Source organism: Triticum dicoccoides, chromosome 6A (genome assembly GCF_002162155.2).
Source record: "Triticum dicoccoides isolate Atlit2015 ecotype Zavitan chromosome 6A, WEW_v2.0, whole genome shotgun sequence".
Taxonomy (NCBI): Eukaryota; Viridiplantae; Streptophyta; class Magnoliopsida; order Poales; family Poaceae; genus Triticum; species Triticum dicoccoides.
In genome coordinates, this window is record NC_041390.1 from 524540738 (window position 1) to 524552231 (window position 11494).

Sequence of the window (11494 nt, forward strand, 5' to 3'; positions counted from 1 at the left end):
TTTTTACACCAACGGCTATTCGGCATTACTCATGTTTTGCTCGTGATAGAGGCTTCATGATCAGGTTTGACACATTTAAATTCATGTGCATCTTGAGCACTTTCACAAAACCTTTCTCGACATGTTGTCAGATGATATGATACTTGCGTTTGATTTGTCAAAGTTTTCATGGGGGAGCTTGGTTCCTTTGCTTATGCAACGACACCGCTATTATCACAATACAACGCCATTTGGGTTCATCGCACTTGGGACCACACCAATCTCTTCAACAAACTTGTTGATCCAGACTGCCTCCTTCGAAGCTTTTTAAGCCGCAATATATTCTTCTTCTATGGTAGAATCTGCAACAATGTTCTGTTTGAAACTCTTCCAAACCACTGCACCACCACTAAGGGTGAAAACATATCCCAATTGACATTTATGTCGTCTATATCAGTCATGAAGCTAGCATCGGTGTAACCATTTACAATAGCATATTTTTTGATATTCTTCATGGAAAATTTGTTCAAATTTGGTTGGTAGGATGGAGCACGATGATGGACCTTGGTACAAAGGATTAATCGAGGAGTTCTACAAGGACCATCGTGCTCCGGCCATTGAGAACTGGAAGGTAAGAACCAAGACTTATCATTTTTGGTGTTTTTCATTTGTGTTTTTACTCTTCCAAAAATCACTTTGTTTGCAGCATGTAGTTGCTTTGCGCGTGAGGGGTCATGCTGCGGATGACTTTCCTTACAACGTGCGGTACGAACCTTACATTCAGATATTGGGTCTTCTCCCGTTCATGTTGTTGTTCCTATGTAAGCTGGACGCCAGGAATGTTGGTGTGACCAAAAAGGGTCAGATTCGAAATTCTTTTGCAAATGAGGTCAACTCGTGAATTTGTTAGCACAAAAGGTTAGAACAGAAATTATGTCCTCATGCGTCGGGGGAAAGAAAAGTTGAGATGTTGTCTCACGTGATTGGTGATGCCATCTAGGTCGAAGCCATGTGCTCGCGGTTCCCCCTTTCATTATTCCAATGCTTTTTGGGTGATGCATGCTCGTCGGTGTGATTCGAGCTCAACTAAATCTTCCTCCCCCCTGCTCCTTGGGAATCTATCATGTCTCACAAGAAAAAATGTTCCTTGCTACTAATTTCTCTGTGATTCTCTGACACGGTGATGATGGTGTATTTTCTTTTGATGACATGGCTCCTCTAGGTCATCTCCTGGCAAATTGACACTTAAGCTTATGTCTGGCTGGCTAGGGTGGTTAGCTCAGTGGAAAATGGATGATTGTTAGATCGGTGTCTCGAGTTGGCCATGTTCGCTTTGATGGTGTGATAGCTTTAGCGAAAAGCCTTGCCTGTTTTGTCCAGTGTCGTTGACAATGACGCCATTGGGAGCCTTTTTACTCTTTGGAGGCATCTGTGTGGAGCCTTTGTCCCTGCCTCGCCTTGGTCTTGTGTCTTTGGGTTGGGCAACGACCGCGCTTTGGTGTCGTCCCGTCCTTGGAGGCACTGCTCTTTAGATATCGATCTGCATTGGTTCTTATGCATCGCCTTTCATCATTATGACTGGTTTTAGCGTGCATGTGAAGACGTTAAGCGGGAATCCCGATGATGGTTGTAACCTAACCCGACAATGCACTTGGTTCACTAAAAGAAGAAAACATCAAGCATTAACATTTTCTTTTCATATCCATGTATATGCTTGGTGTAGTCACCCTAATGTTTGAGGTGTTGTTTTTTCTCCCTTTTATGAGTGATCATTGTAAACAGGTATTCCCAGTGTGTTAGTTCTCTTTGTTAGTTGTTGGTTATTGTAATGATAACTTTGTTAATTCAAAGTCGAGCTCGTTTCCTTAGGGTGTGTTTACATGCTCATTTAGACATGCTCAGGACATGCATTTGTTGTTGTTTAATAGCGGTGTATGTGCTGAGACATGCTAAGCTGAAACTCTGTTAGGCAGTTTGCATCCGTTGTTTGGTAGCGGTGAACATTTTTTTGAAACATGAAAAAAAACATTTTTGAAAATTTAAACATTTTTTGAAATTCTAAAGTTTTTAAAAAATTTACACAAATTTGAAAGTTTGATCTTTTTAAAATTTTAAACAAAATTTGCAAATCTGAAATAATTTTTAAAAATCATTTTTTTCCAAAAATCTAAATTTTTAAAAAATTGTTACAAAATTTAAAATTCTGAACATCTTTTGAAAATCTTAACAATTTTTGAAAATTTGGACATTTTTCAAAAAAACAACAAATTTTGACAATCTAGACATTTTTTCAAAAATTTGAATTTTTTTTTGGTATTCTCAACATTTTATGAAAATTAAATTTATTTTTAGAAATTCTGAACATTTTTCGAAACACATTGTCGCTCGCTTCGCTCCCTGCTGACCAGTGAACGACTGTTGGGCAGTTCTCTCTTCGTGTATGCTAAGAGGGTATTTGGGCTGAGCTCGTGCATGCCGAGGAGGCCCCGTGCAGACTAGCAAACACCCAAAAGTGGGTCGGGATGGAACTCTTGAGCTCATGCACCCTCCATGCACTCTACCAAATACACCCTTAGGGTGTGTTTGGTAGCTAGCGCGTAGGGTGCATGAGGCTAAAAGTTCCCTACCCAACCCACTCTCAGGTGTTTGGCAGGGTGTATGGGCTCTTCTGGGCATAGCCCATCTGATGCAAAAAAGGTCCTGAGCTATGCTCGCTGGAGCACCCACATACATGCGAGCTAGGGTCAGCGAGGCTCGGTTCGACCCCCGCAAAAATCTCCTCCCGACCCACCAGGATCGGACAACCTCTCTCTCGACCACCCCTCGCCTCCCTCTCTCTCCCGCGAACTCCATGGCGACTCCACCTGATCTGCATCTCTGTCGGTCCCCTTTGATCTTGTACCTCGCCGCCGTCACCGCCGCCCCGATCAACCTTGCCGTCGCCCTGGTACATCTCCATCGTATCTACTTTTCCAAACACTTTTTCCCTTGTTTTGGACTCTAACTTGCATGATTTGAATGGAACTAACCCGGACTGACGCTGTTTTCAGCATAATTGCCATGGTGTTATTTATGTGTAGAAACAAAAGTTCTCGGAATGACCTGAAACTTCACGGAACGTCTATTTGGAAATAATTAAAAATCCTTGCAAAAGATGAAGACCAGGGGGCCACCACCTGTCCACGAGGGTGGGGGCGCGCCCGCTACCTCGTGGGCCCCCTGGAGCTCCTCCGACCTCAACTCCAACTCTATATATTTGGTTTCGGAGAGAAAAAAAATCAGAGAAAAGGATTCATCATATTTTACGATACAGAGCCGCCGCCAAACCCTAAAACCTCTCGGGAGGGCTGATCTAGAGTCCGCTCGGGGCTCCGGAGAGGGGAATCCGTCGCCATCTTCATCATCAACCTTCCTCCATCACCAATTTCATGATGCTCACCGCCGTGCGTGAGTAATTCCATCGTAGGGTTGCTGGACGGTGATGGGTTGGATGAGATTTATCATGTAATCGAGTTAGTTTTGTTAGGGTTTGATCCCTAGTATCCACTATGTTCTGAGATTGATGTTGCTATGACTTTGCTATGCTTAATGCTTGTCACTAGGGCCCGAGTGCCATGATTTTAGATCTGAACCTATTATGTTTTCATCAATATATGAGAGTTCTTGATCCTATCTTGCAAGTCTATAGTCACCTATTATGTGTTATGATCCATTAACCCCGAAGTGACAATAATCGGGATACTTACCGGTGATGACCGTAGTTTGATGAGTTCATGTATTCACTATGTGTTAATGCTTTGGTCCGGTACTCTATTAAAAGGAGGCCTTAATATCCCTTAGTTTCCACTAGGACCCCGCTGCCACGGGAGGGTGGGACAAAAGATGTCATGCAAGTTCTTTTCCATAAGCACATATGACTATATTCGGAATACATGCCTACATTATATTGATGAATTGGAGCTAGTTCTGTGTCACCCTAGGTTATGACTATTACATGATGAACCGCATTCGGCATAATTCTCTATCACCGATCCATTGCCTATGACCTTTCCATATATTATTCTTTGCTTATTTACTTTTCCGTTGCTATTGCTATCATCACTACAAAATACCAAAAACATTACTTTTGTTATCATTACCTTTTGCTACCGTTACCACTACTATCATATTACTTTGCTACTAAACACTTTGCTGCAGATATTAAGTTTCCAGGTATGGTTGAATTGACAACTCAGCTGCTAATACTTGAGAATATTCTTTGGCTCCCATTATGTCGAATCAATTAATTTGGGTTGAATACTCTACCCTCGAAAACTGTTGCGATCCCCTATACTTGTGGGTTATCAAGACTATTTTCTGGCGCCGTTGCCGGGGAGCATAGCTCTATTCTTTGAGTCACTTGGGATTTATATCTGCTTATCATTATGAAGAACTTGAGAGATCCAAAAACCAAGATTTATCCAACTACGAGGGGAGGTAAGGAACTACCATCTAGCTCTGCACTTGATTCGCCTTCTGTTTTGAGTAAGCTTGCGACACCTAAACCTGCTTCTACTATTCGTTCTGATATGTCGCATGTTATTGATGATGCCACTTCTGCTATGCATGATACTTATGATGAAACTACTTCTATGCTTGATACTACTGTGCCACTTGGTGAATTTCTTGATGAACAACTTGCTAGGGTTAGAGAGAATGAAAATATTGAATCTGATAATATTTATGAAAGTGATGATGAAGACTCTCCCTCTAATGAATATGAAACACCTGTTATTCCTGAGGGTTATGTTTTTGAAAAAGAAGCTGCTTTACCTATTTTAGCTTGCAAAGATAGATACAAACTCAATAGGTTATTAGCTAAATGGAAACAACAATCTCTTAATGCTAGAATGAAACCTGACCCTGCTTTTGCTACTTCACCTATCTGTGTTACCGATAAGGATTATGAATTCTCTGTTGATCCTGATATAATTACTTTGGTTGAATCTGATCCTTTTCATGGCTATGAATCTGAAATTGTTGTGGCACATCTTACTAAATTAAATGATATATCCACCTTGTTCACTAATGATGAGAGAACTCATTACTTTTATATCCTTACAATATTTATGTTCTCATTAAAGGGTGATGCTAAGATATGGTTTAATTCTCTTCATCCTGGTTGTGTGCGTAGTCCCCGGGATATGATTTATTACTTCTCTGCTAAATATTTCCCTACTCATAAGAAACAAGCTGCTTTGAGGGATATATATAATTTTGTGCAAATTGAAGAAGAGAGTCTCCCACAAGCTTGGGGGAGGCTTCTCAAGTTACTTAATGCTTTGCCTGATCATCCTCTTAAGAAAAATGAAATACTTGGTATCTTTTATAATGGACTAGCCGATGCTTCCAGACATTACCTGGATAGTTGTGCTGGTTCTGTTTTCAGGGAAAGAACACCGGATGAAGCTGAAATTCTATTGAATAATACGTTGACAAATGAAAATAATTGGACACTTCCTGAGCCTATTCCTAAACCACCTCCGAAGAAGAGAGGTGTTCTATTTCTCGGTCCTGAAGATATGCAAGAGGCAAAGAAATCTATGAAAGAAAAAGGTATTAAAGCTGAAGATGTTAAGAATTTACCTCCTATTGAAGAAATACATGGTCTTAATTTACCACCCATTGAAGAAACATATGATCTTAATCCACTACCTATTGAAGAAACTCATGGTCTTGATAACCCGACACAGGTAGTAAAGGTAAATTCTCTCTATAGATATGATAAAGCGAAAATCCCATTTGCTAAGTTTGCTAGCCCATGCTTAGATGAGTTTGATAAATTTATGGTTAAGCAAGAAGACTTCAATGCTTATTTTGGTAGACAATTGAAATACAATTCAAATATGCTTGAACACTTGGGTGATTATATGGCTAATGTCAAAGGTGAACTTAAACTTATTAGTAAACATGCTTCTATGGTTACCACTCAAGTAGAACAAGTACTTAAGTCTCAAAATGATTTACTCAATGAATTGAATAGTAAGGATAATGATAATGTTGTTGGAGTTATGACTAGAGGTGGTAAAATGACTTAGGAACCTTTTTATCCTGAAGGCCATCCTAAGAGAATTGAGCAAGATTCTCAGAGAAATAATATAGATGCACCTAGTCCTTCTAAAAGGAAGAAAACGAAAAATGATAGGACTTTGCATGATTCTAGTGAACTATTGTTGAAACACCTGAGAATCCAAATGATATTTCTATTTCTGATGGTGAAACACAATCTGGTAATGAACCTGAAACTAGTGATAATGTTAATAATAATGTTCATGATGATGATCAACCTAGTAATGATAATGATATAGAAATTGAACCCACTGTTGATTTTGATAACCCACAATCAAAGAATCAACATTATGATAAGAAATACTTTGTTGCTAGGAAACATGGTAAAGAAAGAGAACCATGGGTTCAGAAACCCATGCCTTTTCCTCCCAAACCATCCAAGAAAAAGGATGATGAGGATTTTGAGCGCTTTGCTGAAATGATTAGACCTATCTTTTTGCGTATGCAATTAACTGATATGCTTAAAATGAATCATTATGCTAAGTATATGAAAGAAATTTGTCGGTGTCAAAACCGGCGGATCTCGGGTAGGGGGTCCCGAACTGTGCGTCTAGGCCGGATGGTAACAGGAGGCAAGGGACACGAAGTTTTACCCAGGTTCGGTCCCTCTCGATGGAGGTAAAACCCTACGTCCTGCTTGATTAATATTGATGATATGGGTAGTACAAGAGTAGATCTACCATGAGATCAGAGAGGCTAAACCCTAGAAGCTAGCCTATGGTATGATTGTTGATGTGTATGTTGTCCTACGGACTAAAACCCTCCGGTTTATATAGACACGGATAGGGTTAGGGTTACATAGAGTCGGTTACAATGGTAGGAGATCTGAACATCCGTATCGCCAAGCTTGCCTTCCACGCCAAGGAAAGTCCCTTCCGGACACGGGACGGAGTCTTCAATCTTGTATCTTCATAGTCCAGGAGTCCGGCTGAAGGTTTAGTTCGGCTATCCGAACACCCCCTAATCCAGGACTCCCTTAGTAGCCCCTGAACCAGGCTTCAATGACGACGAGCCCGACGCGCAGATTGTCTTCGGCATTGCAAGGCGGGTTCCTCCTCCAAGTACTTCATAGAAGATTTTGAACACAAAGATAGTGTCCGTCTTTGCAAAATAAGTTTCCACATATTGCCATAGAGAGAATAATATTTACACAAATCTAATCTGCTGACGTATTCCGTAGTGTGACATCACACCACGGCCAAGCTTTTATTCGAACCGTTTTACTGTCCCATCTTAGCGCATTATGCGAGGCGGTTTCCTTGGCACGTCTTGTTAAAGCAGAGATCGTGTCCCCTTATTCCGGGATTCTCATAAATACGGGCGTGGGTAACTCAACCGCTTCTAGGACTCCTAGAACATAGGCAAGTCCAAACGGGCACGGGGAGGACGCTCGATATCCACCCTCTTTATAAAGGGACGAGGCCTTTTATTTTTCCATCCCGTGCTCAATCGAATCCTTCTCCCACCTCAAGCTCAAGCGCCCAAAGTTCAGGTCAGGTGCTCCGAACCTTCAGTCATGTCCGGATCTAGCCTTCAAGGCCAATGGGTGCCTTCTTCCGTCACGGAAGAAGACGTCAAAAAGTTGAGGGAGGCCAGATATCTGTCCGCCGAGATTCTGCATCGGCTGCCTCCCCGGGGGCAGGCCGTCCCTTCTCCCGAACCTAACGAGAGCGTCGTGTTCGTCTCCCACTTCCTCCGAGGTCTAGGCCTTGCATTGGATCCTTTTGTCAGGGTCTTGATGTTTTACTACGGGCTAGATTTCCATGATCTAGCTCCGGAATCCTTTCTTCATATCACGACATTTATCGTTGTGTGCGAGGCCTTCCTCCGGGTTACCCCTCACTTTGGCCTATGGCTCAAGACCTTTGAAGTAAACCTGAAGATGATCGAGGGGCAACATGCGGAGTGTGGAGGTGCCTCAATACGCAAGATGACGGGAGCTGCATGGCCCAAAGGTTCCATTCCAGAGGTGTCTGAATTGTGGCAACAGGAGTGGTTCTACATCATGGCTCCCAGAAGTGCCAAGTGGGCGGCCGCCCCTATCTTCTGCCCGGGCCCTCCACCACAACTGATGTCATGGATTAGCAGAGGACTGAGCTGGGGTCCGGCCAAGGACGTGCCTATACTGCAGAGCCGCATTCAAGATCTCTTTAATGGAGATTTCAGTTTGGTTGCGGTAGCACAAGTTATGCTGGTTCGCCAAGTCCAGCCTTGCAAACGCCGGCCTCTTCGCTTGTGGGAGTTTAATCCCGAGGGACCATGCGCCATTCAAAATTTCCTCGGCCTGACGCACGAGGAGATGTACAAGTCGTTCTTCGGACCTCAAGTGGAGTGTCCGGAAATCACCGAGGACGCGGGCCTGAGTAGCAACCGTGCCGCCGAACAGGTAAGGCATCTTTCGGCCGAACATACTATCTCTCCTTTGTTACGAAGCTATTTCTGAGAGTTTTCTTTTTGACCAGGACTGGCTAACAAAGGCGAAGTTGATTCGGTGTTCGGCCCCCCTCCCTGAGGGTTTGGAAAATCCGGTATTGGAGAAGATGCTCCAGACCACACCCTGCCCGGAGCCTTTAAAGGAAAATACTATGGATGGTAATGCAGGCGGACGCGGGCCCTCAACGCTGCCCATTCTAGCCGAGGGAGAGAGCGTCTCCATGAAGGAAGACGACCAGAAGAGGAAAAGAACTGCGCCCAGGGATTCGGAAGCCGAAACTTCCAAACGAGGGAAGAAGTCTCCCACAGAGGGTCCTAGCTCGGGGGGCGCCATTGCCGCACAAAGTCCGCGAGGGGATCAATTCTCCCACGAGTCGTAAGTGACCCAAAATACCTTAATAGTACAGATATGTCGTATTTTCTTCTGAGAAGATAACCGCTGCATGTATCTTTGCAGTTCGGGCCTTAGCCCCTCTCAAATGAGCTCGTCTTTGGGGGGTCTTCTTCCAAAGATGATGGAGAGCGAAACGCCCCCTCCGGACTCCTCCGCTCCGGAAGTGGGCGACCCTGAAGTGTCGTCGCGGAGGGCCTCTCCGAGTCCGGCAAGGCCAGAAGATAATCCTGTCGACCCCCGAAGTTCCCAGTGTTCGGCTCCTGAAGAGAGCAGACAAATGAGTCCGGCACCGTCTAATGTACGGTCGGATGTTCTGAGGGAGTTGGTGGGGCGAGCGGCCATCTCAGATGAACACCGTGTGCTGATGAATACGGTGATGGAGAGAATCTCGTTCGCCGAAAGCGGATTGCATAAAGCTTTTATGAGTCTACTGACAGGGTTTGAGGTACGTAAAATAATGTATGATAGTCCTGCACATACTAGGTGTGCCCTGTGTAGATAGTAGCCCCTGAGACTCTGGTTGTCGTCGGAAATGACGACGAACAGAGGATCATATTCCCAGGTAATAACCATACTGCCTCGATGTGCAGGTGATGGAAGCTCCGATGGCTAGCCGGACTAGGGACTTTGCCCATTTAGAACGGCAGTTGGATGCGGCAGACGCCGACATCGAGCTTGTTAACAAAAGGCTTGACGAGGCACAGGGTAAGTGTCATTATCTGGTGAACGTCACATAGGAAGAGTAGCATGATGCCAGTATCTTTAATATGTTGTGACTACAGATGGGGCTGCCAATGTTGAAGCCTTGTGGGCATAACTTGCCCGAGCCAAGGAACAAGCGAGGTTGGGTAATGCGGCTGTTTTAAAGGCGGCCGAAGAGTTGCAAGCCGAGAAGGCCGCACATGGCGAGAGCCGAGACAAGATGGCCATAGAATTAAAAGCCGCCGTCGACCGTTGTTGGGTTCTTGAAAAGGAAAACCAGGCGAAGGCATCGGACCTTGAGAAGGCTGCTGCGACGAGAAAGGACCTCCGCTCTGCTATGAGGGCAAAGAAGGAGCTGCGGGAAGCCGAGGATATTGTAGCTGGGAAATCCTTTATGTTGCGGAGGAAGTTCGGAGATCCATGGTATGCCCCCCTGGATCGGCTGTGGAGCTCGGAGGATGTGTATATGGATTTGGCGGCAAGGGATGCCGATGCGGCCAAGTACTTCCAGGGTCAGACGGACCGTGGAATAGACCAGCTGTTTTGGAGACAATTCCATACTCCCGAGCGTCCACTTTCATTGACTGACCAATTAGCCAAATGGGCCAAACTAAATAGGTTGTCCGGACTCTCCATGAGGTCTGTTGTGGATCAGTTATGGCAGGAAGGGTCAAAACCGAACAACTATTTCAGCTTGGTGCAGCAGTTACTCGATGTGATGTCGCGCATTGATGCGATGAAGAGGTCGGCGTGCATAGAGGGCGCACGGATGGCCTTTGCCCGTGTCAAGGCATACTGGGCGGAGATGGATGCTACCAATGTTGCAGCGCGGGATTCGGCCATAGGTCGAAAGGCTGCTGAGCGCTACTTTGAAGAAGTTCTTGAGGGTGCCCGTTTGGTAGAGACCCAGTGCTCAAAAAATATTATGTTTGAGTGATATGTAATCTCATTGTAAGCGAAATGCTTTTATAGAGTTTTATAAGGCTATTTTTATACTTTTGCCTGAAAGTAATATGATGCCTCCTGGGCGGTCGTTTTTGTATACGTGTGTATAACCTGAAAGATTGCAGTCGTCGGCTTCAACCCCCACGCATATAATGCGGAGGTGCTAGCAAAAACATGCGTTCACACTTAACCCAACGTCTTGGTCCTATTAAGGAGGTGATAGCGGAGCGAGTGAGGCAACCGGACTATAATGCTTTAACACTTTCACTTAGCCATAGGAGTTTGACAGTGGGGCTACTAGATAGCCCCTGGTGGCTCCGCACTCTCCCGATCTCAGGGTGCGTATATGCCTAGCCGGAAAACGGCCCTTTGTTAAGGCGGAGGAATTCTAACATTCCCACAGGTCATCGAGTGGTTGACCAGTCTCACGCTATATCATGACAGTCAGTTTTCAGCTTTCTCTACTGAGGTGCTCATCAGAATGAACCAGGGCACAATCGCAGTAGTTCTCCTGGTGCTACCTTAGCCGGTAAAGCGGAACATAAGGCACCAAAACACAGGAGCCGGGCAAACCCAACATTTGACCAAAGACAATGATTCGGAGCTGATGCATATAGGGCCAAACTCGCGACGCCAAACACTCCCTAAGGTATTCGGTCTTTGTGGTATAAACTGGGCCTAAATAATAGCCTTTGTAAGAAGCCCCTTGTGTCCAGGTACGTGCATTGTTCTGGTGTGGCCACATGCCAAGACGTCAGCATCCTTCACAACGGTGGATATGTATCAACAAGAGACAGTAAAAAAGGTTTACGCAGGGTCTTAATCTAAAAAGAATCCTTTGAGCGGGTCCCTGCTGCACGTCTGCGCCTGTGTCTCCGTTGTGCCGTATCCTTGGATGGGTGTAGCACGATGATCGTCTGTAAAAGAGAGGAA